This window comes from Rhinolophus sinicus, chromosome 16, assembly GCF_057876585.1.
Source record: "Rhinolophus sinicus isolate RSI-liver-muscle chromosome 16, RSI-T2T, whole genome shotgun sequence".
NCBI lineage: Eukaryota > Metazoa > Chordata > Mammalia > Chiroptera > Rhinolophidae > Rhinolophus > Rhinolophus sinicus.
In genome coordinates this window covers 112,631,121-112,654,528 of record NC_142516.1, presented here as the reverse complement: position 1 = coordinate 112,654,528, position 23,408 = coordinate 112,631,121, and the positions used below count along the sequence as shown (strand labels likewise).

Here is a 23,408-nt window from a genome sequence, read left to right as displayed (position 1 = left end):
TTTCTGCCTGCCATCCAACCAATCAAACAACAGAGCCTCAGCAGTTATATTAGTGGCTAATTGGCTAAATGGTTACAACTGATGACCGATGAGTCACAGCCATCTACTACCTGAGTCAGCACCGTTCCACTTGAGGCTGAGAGCCTGGAAACTGCTCTCTGGGACTCTGTCCCCACAGCATCTTGGATGATTATTAATAACAGAACTCCTTAACCTTTTAAGGCTACTAATGTTGATGAAACAGATTCCATGTGTCCAAAATTTAGTCAACTTCATTTCATTTAAAACTTCAGTACTCTTAACTTTGCTTCATAGCAACAGATATATAACAACCTAATTTTGAGATAATGGGGAACTACAGACTGTTCAGTGAAAGACACAATGGATATGAGAAGAAGTTTGTCTTAAAATATGATGTTTCAAACCTGACTTGTCTTCTGGCATAAGTGTCAGGAGTACCAGAAAAGAGCTCATGATTCTCCTCAAAAATCAACATTAAACCCATTAAAATTCACGGAAGTCCTCTATTTAAACACTGCAATGTTGTGCAGTCAAACTTAGAAGTGACCAAAGCCTGAATAATTTGAGAAAAGGAATTAGGAACCACATAATATCTAAAGACTGAATGTGATTTATGTATAGAGGATCCTTTATAAAAATGGCCTAAGAGCATTGCTAAATGGTCAGAGAATGGTATTGAAAAGCTTCAAGATATCATTAGCTTTTTTTTTTTTTTCAAATCGTAGATAGATTAAACAAGATATTTAAGGCAAAAATCAAAATTACTCACATTTCTTGTGGAACCATGCTTGCAGCAGCACTGCAGTGATTGCTGTGCTGCACCCAATGGACTTCTCTTGGCAATGGGAGAATTTATAGCCCCATCTGCTGGGTATGATGCTCTTGGCCTACCAGCCTTCTCCTGAAATTGCCTTCAGCTGAAGACAGCTGCCTCAGCCCGGGTTACGTGGCCTTTCCAAGGGTAACCTATATCCAGTGACTGCTCACTGAGCATGAAGCCCTGAATCTGGTCATCCCCAATTCAGGGCAACTTTGAAGGCAGCCTCGGAATGCCCTTGAGATCAGCTAAAACCTTGTTTGACTTCATCACCGCCCAATTTCTCCGCCCAGTCGTGTTGCTTTTCCTTCCCCACAGGTTGGATGCTGACTGACCAGATTCTAATCTCAGAGTCTGCTTTCCAGGGAACTTGACCAGCAACACCTGTCACCTGTTGACGTTCACATAAAAACTGCAGGACTTTACAATCCTGAGAGTTTCCATTCTACTTCACATATATTCAAATAATTGTACAGTGATGAAAAGCAGGATGAACTATTGGAAGAGAGTCTGCAACATTGTCCAAGGCAACTTTCTAAAGAGATTTTCAAAACTACAGGCCATGAAGGTGTAAAATCTGAATTATTTCCAGATGCTGGCAATTAAGAATAGCATGAGTACTATAGTGGGACGATGTCATATATCATTAACATTAAAGGGTAAACTTCAGGAAGAGGTGGAGATCAGTGAAGAAGTATGATTATTTTTGATAGTGCAACAACTGGGTAAAAGCAATCGTTTCTTAATGCTCTAATTAAACTATTCCTCAGAAATCATAATGAGTATCTCATTTATCTGAGCACATAAAAATATTAAGTACATTAGGAGGTACTGTGTAATCAAAACTGGATACAGAACAACCTCAACAATTGAATATTTCTTCAAAAATTCTGGCAAAGCAAAGTTCCCAGGAAGATATCTCAGTATCATAAAACAACGATTTAAAGCTCTGTTAGCTGGAGGGATCACGGTCAATAGCAACTGGCCTCAGGGGACCTGATCCTAATGATGAGTGGCATTAAAAAAACACTTAAAATAAAAAGACATATTCACCTTGCCATTATCCCCTTGCTAAACTAGATTTATGAAGAGTTTCTGAAAATATTTCATTCACGTGTTAATTCATTCCTTAACATGTGGCATGTAGTATTATAATGTTGCAGAGGACATAAACCAAATATAAGATAGGCTGAGTCCTTAAAGAGCATTTATTTGCATAATGAGAAATAGAGTAATCATAATAACCTTAATAACTACTACAGTCACCATTTACTAAATGCTGCAATTTGTCAGGCACTGTGCTATATGATTTATGTACATTGCTTTTAATTCCCATCAGCCTTTAGATGTCAATGCTATTTACCTAACTTAAAAAAATGATGAACTACGGGAATGAAATTAGATACATATCTTGCCTAATGTTTCCCAGATAATCATTAGCAGCTTTGGGATTTGAAATTCAGTACGTACGACTCCACATTCCAATTCTTCTTTTGCTACCATTCAAAACTGACTCATGAAATGTTTAGATAATGATACAAAGAAGTTAACAATTAGATTCCAAAATAATTAATAAAAATATTAAGCACTCAAGGAGTTAAGACAAAAATCAGGGAGATGTTGAGGAAAGGTTCAAGTTTTTTTTTTCTTTTTCCTTTTTCTTAAGAAAGTCTTGAATTCATCTTTGAGAAAAAAAAATATTAAAATATATTTACATTTACATTGGATTCTTTGCCTATGCAGAGGTAGAGCAAAGATGAGGTTGTTGGTTTAAGACATTAATAAATGGAAATTTTCTTAAATACGTTCGTAGTAAAAATATAGTTTATTGGTTCTAAAATATAAGTGTTTCAGAAGATAAGTGTATATATAAGGTCGGGTAATTAAGTTCACAAACTTGTTGCAACAATGTTGCTAATATTTTTTGATATCCAAGGAATTATTCATTATGAATTTGTACCAACTAGAGAAACAGTTAATCAAATTTACTATTTGGAAGTGCTGAAAAGACTGTGTGGAAAAAAAAACAAAACACCTTAACTTTCTGCCAACAATTCATAGCTCTTGCATCACAACAATGCACCAGCTCACAGAGCACTGTCTGTGAGGGAATTTTTAGCCAGTAAACAAGTAAATGTATTGGAACACCCTCCCTACTCAGCTGATCTGGCCCCCAATGACTTCTTTCTTTACCCGAAAATAAAGGAACTATTGAAAGGAAGACATTTTGATGACATTCTGAACCTCAAGAATAATACGACAAAAGCTCTGATAGCCATTGCAGAAAAAGAGTTCCAAAATTGCTTTGTAGGGTGGACTAGGTGCTGGCAGCAGTTCATGGCTTCCCAAGAGGAGCACTTTGAAGGTGACTGTAATGATATTCAGCAATAAGGTATGTAGCATTTTTCCTAGGATGAATTCACGAACTTAATTGTCAGACTTTTGTATCTGTGTTTGCTGTTTCCCAGAAATTTGCCCACAGATCACGATTGTAAATTGGATATTAACCTAAATGCAGGAGGACACCCCTTCACCTTATGCTGTGGTAGAAGTTGAAAGGGTCCAGACAAGAAAGGCATGTACATTGACCTACTTTGCTGCACCCTCATAAATAACACTATTTTATATTGAAATGGTCATACTTTGGAAAATGTATTAATGTTGAGTTTTGGGGTTCTAGAAGGGAAAATGCTCAAAACCAATTTTTTTTTTTTTTTTTTTTTTTTTTTTATCTAACCTTAAACAGTTATCTTCCCTTACTGTCACATCCACATACAAATTATGTCCAGAGGCAAATGAACTCTGGGTGGGGCAACTAGGCAAAAGAGATCGCCCTCTGTGAAAAGGGGGTTAGCCAAAAATCAGGAAATGAACACATCTTATAAAGAGCTGCACCATGGGTGCAGTCTTATTTTCATATACATTTGAAACTATTCAGTAATGACTTGTGTAGTCATTGCCAGGCGTGTGCATGGCAATGTCCTTACCACAGTGGCGTCATTTCGGTCATTGTGCTTTGGAGAACAATCTCACTTGTCAGATGATTAATGTTCTTATCATCAAAATGAAAGAAGCCAAGTTATACTACCATGTAGAAGCCCTTAGACAAGTGAGAGTTCTCAAGTGACTGCCAAGAGGTCACCAGGTCAGAATCTGCTTAACTGGGAGAAAAGGGTGGCAAAGTTAAGAACGACTTATAAGATTTTAACTGTTTTCAACAACACCAAATCAGGAAAAGTCGACAATTAGGTTAAATATTCTGCATAACCATAGATGCAAATCCCAGAAATAGGTCCTACAATACTCCTATCAACTAAAAACCAGCTTGGAAAGGTCTCCCTGGGAGGATCAGTGTTGATAAGGCTGTGCTTTGTAGAGGGAGACCACATCACCAAGGTCAAGGCACCTGTCTCAGCTTCTCCCTTCCTCTTCCAGGAAGTAACATTGCCGGGTATGAACTAATGACAGGTTAAGCCTTTGTTTTATAAATAGAAAAAGATAAGTGAGATACTTGTATAATGTATCTTCAGGAAACCTGTGTATCCAGCTAAGTAATTGTTATAGTAGAAACATTCTAGAAAAAAATGAAAATCAAAGCATGCAAAATTAAATAAAATAAGTGAGATTGGACATAACCTTGTTTAATTGATTGATGTAATTCTAATTAAATAATTGAGGAAAAGACAATTTGAGTAATGAGGACATACTTCCACAGAAATCAACGTTATATTTTATCTTCTGTTAATAACTAATATGGCTGAATATATTAACAACTACTTACTTAGTTAAATTATATTATACAAGCTAAATTTATAGCCTTCCCATTTATATTTGCATCCAAATATAATATTGCAACCCACAAAACACAGCTAGAAGCATCTTTTGCTACTTCACTATAAATAATAACAATCCATAAATGTCTTTTTGAGAAATTCCATAAATATTGATATTATTAATCACAGAAAATTTTATTCATTTTAAATTTGCTTAATGAAGCCCTAAGAGTGGGCAATAACTTTAGACCTGATGATAATTTCTGACATTTGCGTTTCTGAAATAATGACACTGAAGTGTTCATTAGAAATAATACCAATTTTTAAGATAGGCAGTCTGATTAAAAACGGCATAGCAAATGTTTATAGTATGATATTTACTTTCTAGCCAGTCATTCAAAGGATACGGACAATATTTGGTGAGGCGTCTTGCATGATATTTCATTATATGTTTCCATTTCTCTCAAATGTTGTTGAATAATTTTGTGTTATATATTTCTAATAATAGATGTTATATATTTCTAATAATGTTATATATTTCTCATAATTGCTTCTTTAACAGTGGCCTTCATGACTTCATGGCCACTTCACTTAAACTTCAAACTTAATACATTAAAAACAAAAGCCACGTTGTCTTCAAATCTTGCTTGTCTTTTGTGGTCATGTTTCCATTAGTAGAATCACAGCATCTAATTTTCCAAACTTGGATCCTTAGACTCATTATTATATCTTCCCTGTCTCTGCCCTATGCATCTTTTGATCCCCATTAAAATAACTAGAACCACACATTCTCTTCTTTCTTTCCAACTCTCCAAACAACTTACTCTACCGCTCAAGCCCTCCTTAGTTTACTTATTAAAGCTCTGCAGACACTGTCTTTCTCACATGCATTGAAGTTACTGAACATCGAAAATATGACTATGTGCATTATAGGATTTGAACTCCAATAAACTAAAGGTAGATTCCTGGCTTGCCACTGAGTAGCCTTGTGAACTTGAGGAAATGATATTATGTCTCCAAGGCACAATTTCCTCCTCTGTAAAACTGGGAAATAGCAGTACTGATCTTCTACTGCTCTGAGAAACAAGTGAATGTATGCAGAGCAGATCTGACAATACCTGTCAAAAGCTAAGCACCAAACACATCCTCTCCTTCCTCCTTAACAGCATTGTCATATTTTTGCACTGATGCTTTCTGCCTTATGATAAGCTATGGGCATCTATGTCTCAGCATGCCTGCTGGGTTTTCACATGTGTGCAAGTTTCATCTCTGTATTCTCACCATCCAGCATAGTATTTCACACAGGTAGGAGGAGCTGAATCCATATTTCTCAAATGTGTTGTGCCAACAAGCTTTCCTGACAATTCAGTCTTGGCATGTTCTTCTCTAGGTAATGAAAGGCTCTGTAACCTTTTCATGTGTGGTCACACAGCAGCCTAGCCGTGTGTCCCCTCCAATCTTTCCTTAGGAAAAAAAAACTTTGTGGGACTGTCCCTCTGGGGTTGAGTTCATTTATCCTAAGTCTCTATATTTGGTCCTTGTAAGCTAGGTCTGCAGTCAAAGACGAGTAATGATTCCTCATGGGAGAAACGACTTAAGCCAGACGGGACCCCATTGGGACCCCCATGAGTTAACATAATAAAAGTCAGGAGGTAGCCATACCCCTCCTCCTCACCATTATGGGAAGCTGCTAATGCATGCCCCAATTGTCCTGCACTCTGCTATGCAAAGGACTTAGAGTGATAAGATATCCTCTTCCTGCTTAGCTCATGGGATGGTTTTACCTTGTGAGACTTGCTCCCCCAGGGGGTTGAACACACCCACCTTAGTCGCCTGGGGACAATAAACATCGGTTGCTTTGGGACAGATATCTGGGAATTGGAAGAATTTTAAGGTGTGGTATGAGAATTTCGCTGACCCTGCCTTTAATCTTGTGATGCTTATTGTAAGAAATCAATAAATACCCACGAGGACCCAATTCGGGGCTCCAGTCCCTTGAGGCTGGGAGTCCCTTGGTCCTCTGTGATTTAACTGTATTTGAGTCTCTGTCCCTTTATGATAGTTTAACCCTCGCCACCTCCCTCGCCTTCCCACAGCTTGTGTTGTGCAGGTCGCAACATTCATGTTCATTGCTGCTCACAGAAAATCTATCTATCATCTATCTATCTATCTATCTATCTATCTATCTATCTATCTATCTGTCTGTTATCTGTCTATCTATCTATATCTATCTCCTAGAATCCAGTAATCATATATTATCTATGATCTACTCTACAATAATATATTTTCATAGAGAATAACTATTAAATTGTCATTGTTTGATTCCATACCTAGAAAAGGGAAATCAATAATTATCGTCCTGAGCTGAATTTTATCTAGTGTGGATATGAAATAAGATGAAAAACCAAAGTACCAAGGATATTATAGCAGGGAGTAAATAGATGTGCAACATATGTAACTGGGGTATTTTTTTTTTCTTATTGTTTTTCTCCCTGGATCACACTGCTCTTTTCCTTTTTGTGTCATTTTATTTTATTTCAAACCTGTCTACTCTCTGATATATGTTTGAGCTTAGAATTACAAAATACATTGTTTGATAAATTAGATACCATGTCCTCATGAAACATAGAAAGTCTTTTATCAAACACAAACATTATAGCAACTTGTACCCAGGAGAGAAATGAGATAGACAGTCCACTTAATTTTCTTTATAGTTGAATTTAAAAAAAAAAATGATATCAAGAAACCAAATTCTAGTGGGTTTTTTTTATTGACTGTGACAAAAGCCTGTTAGAAATCCTGTGTTCTTTGGTGCCTGATGCTAACATAATCTAAAGCTATTCCCAGAAGAGAAATTGTTCCAAAGATAATGCAAAGCATTAATGGCAAGTAGGAATTAACCTCTCATTCCCAAAAAATCAGTGTTGCCTTTCAGTTTTCCTTCCTTCCTTCCTTCCTTCCTTCCTTCCTTCCTTCCTTCCTTCCTTCCTTCCTCCCTCCCTCCCTTCCTCACTCCCTTCCTGCCTCCCTTCCTTCCTTCCTTCTTTCCTTCCTTCTTTCCTTCTTTTTCGTTTTGACTGGCAAACTCAAAACATCATTTTTAGGTTTTATATTATTAGGTGCAGAATCTGTGTATATAAATATTTCTTTAATAAGTCACATCTTATTCTATAATAATTCACAAGTACATTTCAGAATATTTAATGTTGACATAGATGATTTTCTTAAGACACACACTAACAGGTTAGTAAATATTTATGAACATGATTAATTTGAGATTGCATCACAATAAAATGGAGGATTTTCTTCCCTTCTTCCCTTCATCCTTCCTTCCTTCTCTCTCTCTCTCTCTCTCTCTCTCTCTCTCTCTCTCTCTCTCTCTTTCTTTCGGAAACATGCACTCTAACACTAGTTACTCTTCCTACACTTCTATACGTATATTCCTTGTTCTTTGAGGTCCTAATTCAAATGCCATCTCTCCTGGATACCCTTCATGAAATTTATTGTTTCCCTACTACCTCCACTATTCTTTTGTTATTCACTGTATTGTAGCTTACCCATCACTTGTGCTGTTGCCCTATCAGGTTGTAATTTTTGGATGAAATTATTTATCCTTGAATACTAAATAGTCTACACTCATGTACATAAGGCTTTGCAATTTACTGAATTGAGTGGAATTTAGCTTTTTCTTCGACACCATTTCTCTCCTTCATAAAGTGGTCCGTATTTTGAGATGAAACCACAAAATACAGCATATTGATGAAAATTTCAGACCATGTTTTTTAGAAAGCCTGATAATGACACTATCATATAATTTATTTTTTAATTTCATTTTTTTCTTTGAAATAACTTCAAGCATACTATGAATACTCTGTGTCTTTGTGTACATATCTCAAAAACAAGGATACAGTGGTACCTCGGTTTTCGAATGTCTCAATTGACGAACATTTCAGTTTATGAATGCTGTTAGACCCAGAATTAAATGCTTCAGTTTTCGAACATGTCTCAAAAATCAAACATGTCACTCAGCTTCTGCTGAGTGCAAGATCCTGAGGCCTAGCTTTCAGCTATTTTCCAACGATTCAGAACTCGAACAATCTTCCAGAACAGATTACGTTTGAAAACCTAGATACCACTGTATTCTTTAACATAACCTCGGTATACACATTAAATTCAAGAAACCTAATTAAAATGAATACAATTTGTGTTGTATTTGTAATTATTGGCCATACATCTAACATCCAAGAATTAATTTGTAAAAATATAAAGTGATACCTTTTAAATATGTGTGATTACAGTGATAAATAAACATTTTACTTAAGCATTTCTAATTATGGCATCAAGATGGTGGAGTAGATTTGCTTGCCTCCTTTTGAAACCACATCAAAATTACAACTAAACTACAGAACAACCATCATTGAGATTTGCCTGAAGTCTAGTTGAAACAAAGAGCTACAACTAAGAACATACAGAAAACAAAGCCACCTTGAGACTAATGGGAGGGATGGAGATTTGGAATGGTCTGGTCCCACACCCATGTGTGACCATTTAAAATTAGGAGGAATATCTTGGCTGCAGAGATCCCCTTGGAGGAGCGAGGAGTCCCAGTCACAAACCAGGCTCCTCAGCTCAGGGTTCCAGTGCCAGGGGGAGAAGTCCCCACAACTGCAGGTTGTGAAAACTAGTGGAAATTGTGGCTGAATGAGCCAGAGGGTGGTTGGAGTCCAAGGCACTCCTCTTAAAGGACCCACACATGGACTTACTCCTTGAGGAAATCACTCACTCTGAGCTCCAGCACTGGGGCAGCAGCTTAAAAGGCACTGGGACATATGGGGAGGGAGTGAGTGGTCTGGCTTCAGGGCAAGGGTTGGAGGGACAGCTTTCTCCTAGAGGGTTGATAGAATCCATTGTTCCTTTGTTGAGCCACCCCGTACCCTCGGCATGCAGACACAGGAAGTCACCATATCTGTTTCTCCATCAACCTAGCTAACACCATTTCTCAGCCCCACCCTGGTGATTCCCTGTAACCCTGCTCCACTCAAATTGTGGGCACACCAAAGCTGCATCCAGTGGTTTTTCCACACAAACAGCCTATCTTGGCTCATGCTATGGGCTTTCCTAAAAATCTCTTAAAGACTCACAAAATCTGAACAAACATCATCTGGCTTCAGGGTTTCCTTTACCTTTAGCTGATCAGCTCTACATTGGGCACAAGCAGTTGCTGGTCTTGGTTCAGGGCTTGGCCTCTTGAAACACCTCTCAGCCCAGAGTAGGTGGTGGCCATCTGTGGATTGCTTTGTGGATCATGCCTGTTGGTTATGGGCAAGGCACAGGCTGAGGATGAATTGGCCTGCCTACTCCACCATCCCAGGAGGCCCTGGGGCCTGCACACCCACTGGCTAGCTTCAGACAGAGCTGGAACATCACCTGACTGCCTCCAAGGATGACACCACACCCAAAGGGCAGAATAGGCAGGCACCAGAGGCCTAATAATGCAAATCCTGCTCCAAAGGGTCAGCCCATGAACAATAGGTACTCCACTGTAGTCATGGCCAGTCCTCACAACTAATCAGCCTGAGGGTCAATCCCTGCCACTGACAAGCAAACAGCAATCAAATCTCAACTACAACAGGAGAGCCCACACAATCCACTCAAGGGACCCACCTGGAACACCCAACTCGGGTGACTAGGTAGACTGTACAACTGGGCCCCAGAGGAAACCTACTACATAAGGCCATTCTACTAAGACTGGGGGGAGGGGAGAAGCCCTCCCTAATACATAGACTCAAACACAGGGTGGCAGAAAAATGGGGAGACAAAGTAACATGTCTCAAATAAAAGAACAGAACAAAGCTCCAGAAAGACAACTAAGCAAAATGGAGATAATCAATCTACCAGATGCAGAGTTCAAAATACTGGTTATAAGGATGTTCGATAATCTCACTGAGAACTTCAACAAAGAGCTAGGAAGCATAAAAATAGAGATAGAAAACATTAAAAAGAACCAGTCAGAAATTAAGAATATAATAACTCAGATAAAAATACATTAGAGAGAACCAATACTAGATTAAGTGAAGCAAAGGATTAAATCAATGATTTGGAAGACAATGTAGCGGAAAACACCAAATCAGAACAGCAGAAAGAAAATAAAAAAAGAAAGAAAGAAAAAAAAAAAAGAAAGAAAGAAAGAAGGAAAGAAAGAAAAAAAGAGGAGAGTTTAAGGGGCACATCTGGGACAACATCAAGCATGCCAACACTCACACATAGGCATACCAGAAGGAGAAGAGAGAGAGCAAGAAATTGAAAACCTATTTGAAGGAATAATGATGGAAAATTTCCTCACCTTGGTGAAAGAAATAGACATACAAGGCCAGGAAGCGCAGAGAGTCCCAAAAAGTGAACACAAAGAGGCTCACACCAAGGCACATTATACTTAAAATGCAAAGGTTCAAGATAAAGACAGAATCCTGTAAGTATTAGAGAAAAACAGTTTCTACAAGGGAAGCTTCCATAAGACTATCACCTTTTTTTCTAAATAGAAGCTTTGTAGGCAAGAAAGGATTGGCAAAAACTATTCAAAGTGCTGAAAAGCAAGTACCTACATCCAAGATTACACTCCCAGAAAGGTTATCATTTACAATCAAAGGACAGATAAAGAGCTTCACAGGCAAGAAAAAGCTAAAGGAGGTCATCACCACCAAAACAGTATTAGAAAGAATATTAGAGGGACTTCTTTAAGATTGGTGGAAAGGGAGTACATAAATAATATAAACAATAAAATGGCAATAACTACATATCTTTCAACAATTACTTTCAATTACATAAATTAAGTGTTCTATTTGAAAGATAAGGTGGCTGAATGGATAACAAAACAAGGCCCTTATATATGCTGCCTACAAAAGACTCACTTCAGATCAAAAGACACACAAGTCTGAAAGTAAAGGAATGAAAAAAAGAGATTTCATGAAAAAAAAAAAAAAAAAGCTGGGATAGCATTACTTATAGCTGACAAAATAGACTTATAGACTTTAAAACAAAGGCTATATATAATCAGAGTCAAAGAAGAACCAAGCAATCCCACTTCTGGGTATTTATCTGAAGAAACCCAAAAAGCTACTTCAAGGAGACATATAGATACATTTGTCCATTGCAACATTGTTTACAAAGACTAAGATGTGGAGGCTGCCTGGATGTCTGTAAATAAATGAATCAATAAAGAAGAGGTGGCACAGATACATTATAATGGAATATTGCTCGGCCATGGGAGGGATGGTTCTTGCCATCTGTGGCAGGATGACTGGACCTGTAGGGTATTGTACTGAGTGGAGTATGTGAGACAGATGCAATGTGATTTTGCTTATATGTGGACTCTAAAGAACAAAATAAACAAACAACACATAAATAAACTCATAGATACAAAGAAAAGTTTGTTGGCTGCCAGATGGGAGAGAGGTTGCAGGGGTGGGTGAAAAGGGGAAGGGATTAAGAAGTACAAATTGGTGGTTACAAAATTGTCATTGGGATGTAAAGTAAAGCATAGGGAATATGGTCAATAATATTGTAATAACTAGGTATGGTGTCAGGTGGGTACGAGTTAAGGTGATCATTTTTAAATCAAATTATGTAAATGTCTAACCACTATGCTGTACCCCTGAAATTAATATAAAATAACAATGAAAGTCAACTGTAATTAAACATTTTAAAAAAGGGGGGAAATGTGAAGGGCAACAAGTGGTCCAATTTTCCAGATATAAAACAAATAAGTCATGGGGATGTAATGTACAGGATAGGGAATATAGTGAATAATATTGAGATAGCATAGTACAGTGTCAGATGGTTGCAGGACTTATGGTGATCACTACTTTAAGTATATAAATGTTGAATAGGTATACTGTACACTGAAAACTAATGTATTATTTTATGTGAGCTATATTTTCATAAAAGTCTTAAAAATATTTCTAGTTATGGAAAAAGATTAAAATATTGTTCTCACTTATAGAGACGCATGGAATCCAATGTCCTTTTTGATCTCCCTAAATGAAAGACAATTTTGAGAAAAATAGGGTAAATTTGGTAGGTTATTCCATTCTTTACCAAAATTCAGGAAATATGTCTTGTTAGCCTGGGAGGATAAAAAAGTAAACCAAAATTTTTCAATATTTCCTGCAGAATTGTATAACTGCAATTATTACCTTAGAGTCTCATTTTAATTTCTCTTGCACAAATCAACATGTAATAAGTTTAATAAAACTAAAGTTCTTAGAGATAACATTTATTTAATATTAAAGGAATTTACCAGAAGTCCTCGAAGGAACCTGCCTCTGAATATTTTGGTTTTCTAGTTGATCTGGTAAGTATGATCATATATTTTACTAGTATACAAACTACACTTGCATCTCACCCTGATAATCCATTAGAATAGTATTTGCCAATGACTCTTCTGTGGTGATTTTCAGTGAAAATGCTAAGTTTGAGAAATAACATATTAGCATAAAACAAAGTACCTGTACAGCATAATTTAATAGTTTTTCCATACTTCATTGATCACAGAACCTGTTTCTTCTTCTTTTTTCTCGTTTTTTTTTTTTTTTTAATAATATCTATGAGTATCGCAGGGGACAAATTTTACATGGAATGAATGCATTTTAAGAAAGGAGAACACTTTCTAGAATCATGCTATGTGTACCATTTGCATCTCTACCAGATCACTGAGGGTGCTACATTTAATGTGAATCTCTACAATATGGTGACAGGTTTTTAAACTTCAATCAGAATAATAATTCTTCATTCAATTCACTGACATTGCGTGCTCAAAATTCATCTGTGATTAAACTCATTATGACATTTAGAAATAAAGAAACTACAGTCCTATGGTAATTCTGTGGATGTTACATTTGTGTTTTTACCACTTCCCCTTTATGATCTTCTGTTGTGATTAGAATTTCAAGTTTTATATCAAACTGAAAGCTCCCTGCTGACTGATGCAGTAACATTAATTCCTCATCTCACTCTCATCAGCTTTTTTCATAGCTTCTGACATCAAACAACCTCCATTTTTAAACTTTACCTTTTTCTGCTCCTATAAAGTAATCTTAATTCTTCTTTCTTTAATTTTTAAACTATTTATAGTAATAACCAAAGGGTGGAAATCTCATTTTTTGCTTTCTTTGTTGTAACTTGAAGAAAAATGTTATGTTTTTCTGGATTTTTAAAAAGTTTTATTATTTTTCTTTATTCCTACTATTATGAAAACAGAACCCTTAATTAAGCATCAGTGTAAGGCATACATTCAAATTTATCTAGGACTACCATTGAATATAGGGAGGCGCCAGGTAAACAGAAGTGATTTTTATCCTGAGAATCACTGGACCTTCTTTTCACCAATCAGAAGACATCTGCTTTATCTCTTTTCTGAAATTTTCTAAACTTTTTGATTTCTTCCAGGTAAATGTTCTAGCTGATTTTATAGTACTATCTTAAAGTTGACTTGTTATGATAGTAATCATATATAACTTCAAAGTTTAGTTTTAAAAATCCCCTGCTTTCTATAAAAAAAGACTGTCTTTTAAACAAGTTAAAAAATACAAAGAACAAACCTTTATCAAAACATGATGAAATAGATTGAGATGTAAAACAATTTGGCCACTCATTCACTTCTCCATATTTTTCAAGTGTCTCCCATATGTCAGGAAGTATTTCAGGGTCTGAGAATAAAAATGTAAATTGAAGAGAATTTTTTTTTTTTTCTAGAAGGTCACAACATAGTAAGAGAGAGAGAGAGACGACAGAATGACAGATTGGCAAACAAACCATAGAAACAGAGTTATGTATATACCTCCAAAAGAGTTCCAAGTTAACAATTCACAAATCACTCCTACACAGAGGGACAGGGCGTTTAAGCCAAGGGAGTAACAGTGTTACTGATACGGGTGTGTGGAAGGACATATTGCAGTCAGGAAACAGGAAACATACTACTTTATATGACTTAGTTGAAATAAATATGGAGTGGTGAATGTTACCCAGAATTTTAAGCCATCCACTCACTCTTTCATGGAAGCCTTGAGGAAACATAGACTTTCCTCAACAAAAAGTTTTGAGAAAAATAAAATGGGTGATGTTGATTCAGGGGGGCTTAAATCTAAATGATTATCTTTGCAGGATTCTATCAATTAGAGAACCATACATTAAATAGGAGGAAATGTGCCCCTTACTTACACAATTATTTTTAGAATTAAACTATCTTTCTGCCCCTTCCTTCCGTTCTGCAAGCCCCAAACACCCTTCTAAGATATAGACAAACTCAGAGGAGACACTGATTGTCTAATGTTTTCCTTTCTGGTCTCAGGTACTTGTATGCAGAAGTCACAAATATTTGTTTATATAAACTTACTATAATATATTGCTAGGATACCATTATATTTTAGAGAAAACTGATCATGTTGACAATGAAATTTTAAATAGGTTTTGCCTACAGAGACAAGTCATAAACAGCCTCTTTTTATAGCTTGTCCAGGCCACTGTGGTGTAGTGGGAAAATAAAGGATTAACAACAAGGTAAATGAAGGATTTGAGTTCTATAAGGGCTGACGCCCTGGCACATAGTTCAAAGATATCAGGTAAATACATGACTGGTGGACCTATAAAAGTATGGAGCAGTAATACAGGAAAAGAAAGCAATGACAAAATTTGAACATTCAATGCTCATCTCTTTAGATTAAAAATCCTGCACTCATTAGGTTCAAAGAGTGAGAGATAGAAAATCTATATTTAATTTTGAAAGAAGGGCATGCGAAAGGCATATAAATACAAAAGAAATAAAAATGAAATCTCTACGGTTTTCGTTGATCTTAGCAGGTAAAATACTGTTTTATTTTTATTATGCTTTGAACAGAGATTTACTTTTAATTGGTATTCTACATACACATATATGGCTTTGAATGAATTATGTGAGTGTTTAAGAAATCAAACTTTGCTTATGTACCCTCACATTTCAAAGATGAGTGTCTAATAAAGTTTAGAAAATTTAAGGACACTTATTTCAGCTATTTAAACCCAAGGTACATGAAAAAGTAATTTGAATTAAGCATCAAATTCATTTTCTCTTTTTCTAAAGTCATAAAAAATGAAAGGGAGAAAGATTAGAAATTAGAATAACATTCATTAGAAACAGTTATATTAATTACTCATGTTAACTTAAAACTTCATAAATTTTAAAAGTTCATTTTTAAAACATTTATATTAGACAGAAAAACGTGTTTCTCCCTTTTTTAAAACAATATATTGATATATCAGGATTATGCAATTATGTTTTATTTGAAACATTTCTAAATGAAAGTATTATATGTACTTTATTAAATATATTCACATTATGATGTGCTTAGAATTATTCTCTTATTTGCTATAACATGTTATTATATAGTATACAGGACTCAAGAGCTTAAATGATTTAATAAAATGATTTAATAAAAATGAGGTACTGTTTTACTGGTATACCTATTTCAATTAATAAAATGTATTTAGGAAAACTTAGTATTTCAAAATGATTAAATTTAATAAGAAATTAGTGAAATTTTTTATGTCTTAATTCATAAGTATCTATATCTTCCCAACTCATATTCATTACTTGATAAATCTGTTTATTTATTGCTACTCTCTCTTTTTCCACCCACATAAAGACTTTAAATTTTCCCTAGGAAACTAAGTAAAGAATATTTGCTAAATTAGGGACCATGTGATAATTATAAACATGTTGATATGAAAATTGCTGTTTTTAATTTCAGAAGACAACAGTCAGAATTCTATTTAGGGTTGAATACGTTTAATCAGACTATACCATATTATTACTAATTATTTTTAAGTATTAAAGACAATACTTACTTTTTGAAAATTGAACTATAGTTTTAGAAGATAGCACAATCATTTTCAACGGATATAGATTTTATTTAAAATAAGAATTTCATGTAACTCTCTTGGACTCTTAATTTTGGATACATGCTGTTTTATATTCTGACAATTGAAAAAACAAATCTTTGAAATGACACTGTTCTGTTAATTGGAATGTCTATCTTCCTTTTGTAAGCCAGTATAATATTTGCACATTTTGCAGTATAATACGATCACCAAAGAAAAGTGGTCAATGGCATCTCTTAGGTTCATCCAGTTTCCTAACCATGTACTCTTCTGATCAATTATTAACTCCTTGACACTGCCACTGACTATGGAATTTTCAATGACTGCACTCTATGTCATCCTAAAACAGTCACAGAGTAGGTCCTTACTCATCACACACAAGGCAGTTGTCTCCTATAACACTACCAAACTCTAATAGTTTCGTTATAAATTCCCTACTTTCCATATTCAGGATCAACACCTGGGTGTTAGTGTAGAGCAAGCATCAATCAGCTAGTGAAGATTGCTTCTCAGAAATGAAGTTCATGGTCAAGAGAATTCAGACTTGCTTTTTGTTTTTGCATTTTGTGTGTACTTAGATGAGATTGTCATCTGATTCATTTATAATGGAGAGGTTATTGCTATGTTTTTTTTAAAAAAAACTGGAAGGCAGTAACATTTTATTCATGTGTTTCTCCATTCAATAACTTTAAATAAAAAAACAAAATAAATGTTTTTTACTGATTCATTACTCTTTGTCATGATTTAACTGCACAATAAAATTTACAAACATTTGCAAACTATACTAAATTATTTCAAGCTACTAGTTTCTACTCCAAAACAATAATTTTCATATCAATTTTGGGTAGATTGCATGTTGGGACAAATACATAAGAAATTCTTTTATATACTTATTTTCCTAACCAAAGTTATCTTAAATCAACATTTCTTATCTGTCTATCTCTCTCTCTCTCTCTCTCTCTCTCTATCTCTCTCTCTCTCTCTCTCTCTATATATATATATACATAGAGAGAGAGATTATCTATCTATCTATCTATCTATCTATCTATCTATCTATCTATCTATATGTATAGATATAAATAGATATATAGATGTATATACCTCTATATCATTTGTTAATTGCTAAGTTTCTGATTTTAGACGTAATTTTTCAGGCATTCATCAGGTATAAATATCATATTATTTTAATTTATATTTACAATACTTGGCAACCTTATTCTATTTAAACTTTCAAAACTGGCAGTAAGTTTAAATTCTAAGTAAATTTCAATCCCTGATGTTGCATTCATTAATCAGTGATACTTTACACTAATATAAGTTCATTGATCTTATTCTCACGCTCTCCCTTGTGAGTAATTTCATCCTTTAGAAGACATGATTAGATACATTAAGCTGTGGTATTCCTTTCCAACAAATGAGACTGGCTTGACTGCTGGGGAAACACCATGTTGATAAAGACATATAAAGTGATTTATATAATTTTTCATATTTTAACATCTAATTTATCACAATCCTGGAAAGAAATTCAGACATGAATTATCAGAAAATGTGCATCACTAGAATAGTGGTTAAATCAATTGCAATGCATGTATTTCTCCTGTGTTTCTCTTTAAATATATTTCACATGGAATGATTTGCTTTTTAGTATATAGTGAATATTTAAAAATGGTTTTAACTTAAATCTTCAATTTATTAATGAAATTTTGTGGTTTTTACTTTAGAAATTTGTCACTGACTTTATTGGTCTTAAATGTATAGTATCTTTTAAAAACTAAGTTATTTCCCCTATTTCTAAGAATGGTTTCTTTTTGGCTTTAATAAGTCTATTTTTAACCTAATACATATAATGACCATTGGGTGAAAAGTTATTATAGTATTATTTTTCTCATGTGTTTTCATATTTTTCAGAATAAATTAAGTACTACTAGTATTACTACTACTACTGGAAAACCAGCACCTTAAATCTATTTTATTATATGAATCTAAAAACAATCCAGTAAAGAACACAGTGGGATAATATTTTGAGATATGATGCTGTCCCTCTTCTTCTTGCATTTCTTTATACCCTGTCACCTTCCACCCATTTATTCAGTAGCATTAATGCCTCAACTAAGGGAGAGATGAAGGAAAAAAAAATGCACTTCAAACTAAAGTTTAGGCTTTCATACTGCAAAATTCTTGACAATACACTAGGTAAAGAATAAATCCAGACTTTATAAGGACTCATAAGCAGAGCGCAGAGGGAGAGGTAACACAGAGAGCACAGGCATAAAGAAAGAAAGCAGGGAAGCAGATTCCCACTTGGAGAGGAGCCACAAATCTGGCTCCCAGAAATCCTTATATTTGGCAGGATGCAGGTGCAGGAGACAGCCCACATTCATCAGGAGGTCATTCGGAGGCACCTGCCCAACGCTAGTCAGGCTTAATAACAGCAGTATGATTCCAGAACAGCCAAGAGAGCAGGAAGTCCTTCAGTTGGGATAAAGAAGCTAGTACAGTGGCCTTCGTAAACTGATCATCAAAGAACTGATAGAAACAGGAATATCTCAGCAGATCCTCCTGTGTATTCATTCATTCATTCATTCAACAAATACATATTCAAATATTTATTATTTTGCAGGCACCATTCTAGATGGTGAGGTTGTAATAGTGGTAAAATAAACAAAAAATCTGCATTCACCTTTTTCTTATAAATTTCCTAAGGAGCAAGACTAACCAAATCCTCACGGGAGGGATAAATTACTCCAAGAAACAAATGGATCTGAATGGTTCAAGTAGTGTACCATTGAATGTACTGTGAAAGCTGCCTAAACAGTCAATGCACCTATCCCCCCAGCCACTAGAAAGTCGAGAACTATATGATTTCACTGATATGTAGGATATGAAACTGAAAGCAACAAATAAACAAGACAAATAAGGAAACAAATCTCATAGATACATACAGACAACAGTTTAGTGGTTCCCAGAAGGTAAGGGGGTAGAAGAGGATAAAGGGGGTCAAATATGTGGTGATGGAAGGAGAACTGACTGGATGGTGAACCCACAAAGTGATATATAGAGATGAGGTATTACAGAAATGTACACTTGAAACCTATATAATTTTACTAACCAATATCATCCCAATAAAATTAATTTAAAAAAATGTCAGAGAAAGATTTGAGTATAGGCCTCCAGTCCTCATTCTTATTATATCCCTATGTAGTACCAAACAGCTTACATAATTATTTTCATGATCCAAAACTACTTTCTAATTATCTTTTGTATTCTACTTATGATTTCCCAGGGATTTAAAAAAATTAACAAATGTTTTCTCATATCACACATATAAAAATTTCTCTAATTGACAGAGAACTATACATTTTTATTTCAATATTTTCTTGTGCTTATAGTGTTTAAAGATTTAGAACAGTGGGTAAGGTTAAAAATTCCAAATGCTTTTTTATACATTTTTGAAATTTTAAATATTTAAAGGATCAGGCAAATATTATCTGCTTTAAAAGTTTTCATTTACTTTCTCTCTCCATAATTGGAAGACTACATCTATGTCTATTTTCTTCAAACATTTCACCCTCAAAAAGGTCTCCTTAAGAAAGGATATATTAAGCTATCATCCTATTAATATTTCTTCTTCATATCAGAAGTTTAATGAAAGTATAAAAAAAGATAATGGATTCTCATAGATTACCTTTGAACTTAAAAGTTATTTTCAGGACTTCTTGAAGAGCAAGCTTAGAAAATATTACAATAACTAAGCAAAATAAATAATACTTGAAAACCATATAAAAAAAAGAAGAAAACCATATGAACAGTTGCTACCCACAAAAATGGTGGGATCTTCTTTTAAGAAAAACAAACAAATCTTACCAATGACTATTGTACAAATAACATGTGTGCTTTCTTATTAAAAATATTGGGTGACTGACATTTGTTTCTCTTTTATAAGAATTTGATATGAATCTTTAATTTCTTAGTACATTCTTTCATAAAAGTAGTTATCATAAAATGTTCATGAATTTAGCTTCTATCAGATTTTCTAAAGTTTATTAAGATAACCCTTTGAATGACAGTTTTTTTTTTTCTTAACTATTGACGGCATAGATATGTAACAATGCTTTGGAATTGGAACCACTAGTCACACTACACTAATTCATTGAGGTCTGTTTCTGTGTATGTATGTATACATATCTTCTTATTTAGCACAGGATGTTAAATATTATACAAAATATTGAATAATTCATGGCACATTCACTGTGTATTCAGCTCATTACTTAAAAATTAATGTACTTGTTTTTTGAATAATATAATGGCAGATTAATAACAAATAAGTCAAAGCTGGTGATACCTTTCCTATACTATGTATTAACTTATTTGTCAAACATGATGTCCTAGAGAATATTTGTGATTATTTAAATTTATATTTTGGAATTAAAAATCTACTATTTCTTTGCATATTAGTATGATGCATACTGTTAGGTTTGAGTTTATTTCTAATTTTTAAAAATATATATGTTGTTTTAAATGTTTGGAGAAAAAGAAATTGATGTATCTGAAAGGTTATGGTACTAAAAATTAATAAAACAAAGGTCATAACATAAAACATGGCCTTTTCAACAAAACGAAAATGGCAAAAGGACAACCAACAATCATGATAATAATGTGGGTACAGTGGACCTTGTAAGAGGCGGAGAGCAATTATAGTTTGTCCAAGCTAACTTTACTGTAACAGAGATGAATTTCTATTGCTTTTCCTTCCTCTCTCTCTTTTTCTTTCCCTTTAGGTTGTAAAAACAGTACAAAAGAAGAAGATGGTTAAAACTTTCTAAGAACTCAATGCAAGTACTTCTCTCTGGGAGTTCAAGATGAGCAGAAGGCATGCTAAGATGGAGAAACGTGCTTAATTAAAGACTAAAGAAAAGATGCCAAAAGGGCACATGCTATTAAGATGGGGAAACCACAAATAAACAAATGCTGTGTTCCCCTGAAAAATAAGACCTGGGTGGACAATCAGCTCTAATGCGTCTTTTGGAGCAAAAAAATTAATATAAGACCTGGTCTTAGTTTACTATAAGACCAGGTATAGTATAATATAATATAATATAATATAATATAATATAATATAATGTAATATAATGCCAGGGCTTATATTAATTTTAGCTCCAAAAGATGCGTTAGAGCTGATTGTCCGGCTAGGTCTTATTTTTGGGGAAACACAGTATTCAGAATTGAATCCTGAGTACTAAAACAGAATGAAACCACCTATTTCCTGACTACTAGATTCTGCAAGGGCTATTTAAGTCATGAATTTCTGAAGTAATCTAACCTCTGAAATTTCTGAATTTGGAGGATAGACTCAGGGTTTTTTAAAAAATGATAGTATCTACCCAAAAAATCTAAAAACATTTATCTGTAAAGATATATATGTTTTGATGTTCATCGCAGCTTTATTTATGGTGGCCAAGACATGGAAACAACCAAAGTGTCCTTCAATAAATGATTGGATAAAGAAGATGTGGTATATATACACAGTGGAATACTATTCTGCCATAAGAAAAGATGAAATAGTGTCATTTGCAGCAACGTGGATGGAACTTGAAATTATTATGCTAAATGAAATAAGTCAGACAGAGAAAGTTGAGAACCATATGATTTAACTGATATGTGGCATATAAAACTGAAACCAACAAAGGAACAAGACAAAAAAATAAAGAAACAATAACTCATAGACACAGACAATAGTTTAGTGGTTACCAGAGGGGAAGGGGGAAGGGGAGCAGTAGATGAGGATAAAGGGGATCGAATATATGGTGATGGAAGGAGAACTGACTCTGGGTGGTGAACACACAATGTGACGTATAGATGATGTATTACAGAATTTTACACCCGAAACCTATGTAACTTTACTATTCATTGTCACCCCAATAAACTTTAATTAAAAAAAATAAAACTGACAATGTCTAGCAGTCTGGAAAGAACAACATAATATTAGGAGCAACAAGGCAATTTAAGATCTATTTTAGTATGGCAGTACATCTATGATCTTTCTAATATAAATGTGATTCTTTTATATGTATATGATGATATAGTACATAAAGGAATACATGTCATATAAAAGTTCTATATCATCATATGAATGTAAAAGAACCACATTTTAAACAGACATGCACACACACACACATGCACACACACACAATGAATAAAATATGGTTCTTCGATACAAACCAAAAAAAAAAAAAGAAAAAAAAGGAGTAATTTCCCTTATGCTCATCAGCAATTAGGATCTGGAGAAACGTTAAGATTTATTTCAATAATTTAAAAATTAGCTTAAACAGAGACAGAAACAAAATAAATGTTTAAAAAATATTCTGAGTGGCTATATCCAACTAACTCACTATTTATACAAATATCCAAATATCAAAGATCATATATTCATCTCCCCATTCCATTTTCCATTCCTATATCATCTTAGTCAAACAAACTAGTTACAACAAACATGGAGGTCTCTTTAATTCTGTACTGTTGCAAATCTAAAGATAGTCAATCCCATGAGTCTATGGGTACATCCTTTGAAATGAATATCAAATTTACCTGTTTTGACTCTTGCCATTGCTAACATTCTTATTCTGACTTTTCTCATCTTCTTACATTGGGTCATTACAAGAAGCTAAAATCTTAGCCTTGCATTAGTCATTATATCGACATTCACACCATTATGAAATTAGTATCTTTAAAACATTGAAGGCATATATGTGTATATATATATATATATATATATATATATATATATATATATATATTACTCTTTGGCTCTCAAATCACCATATACAATATACACTGTATTGTTGAAAAGAAATGAAAGTAAAATAAATTATATAAGATAGATAGTTGAT

At 34.3% G+C, this 23,408-nt stretch overlaps 1 protein-coding gene across 13 annotated transcripts in view; it reads right to left on the bottom strand.

The window, feature by feature from the left end:
- Window positions 1-23,408, bottom strand: part of TENM3 (teneurin transmembrane protein 3) — a 2,441,918-nt gene that overhangs the window by 2,181,564 nt on the left and 236,946 nt on the right. The window lies entirely within an intron of this gene.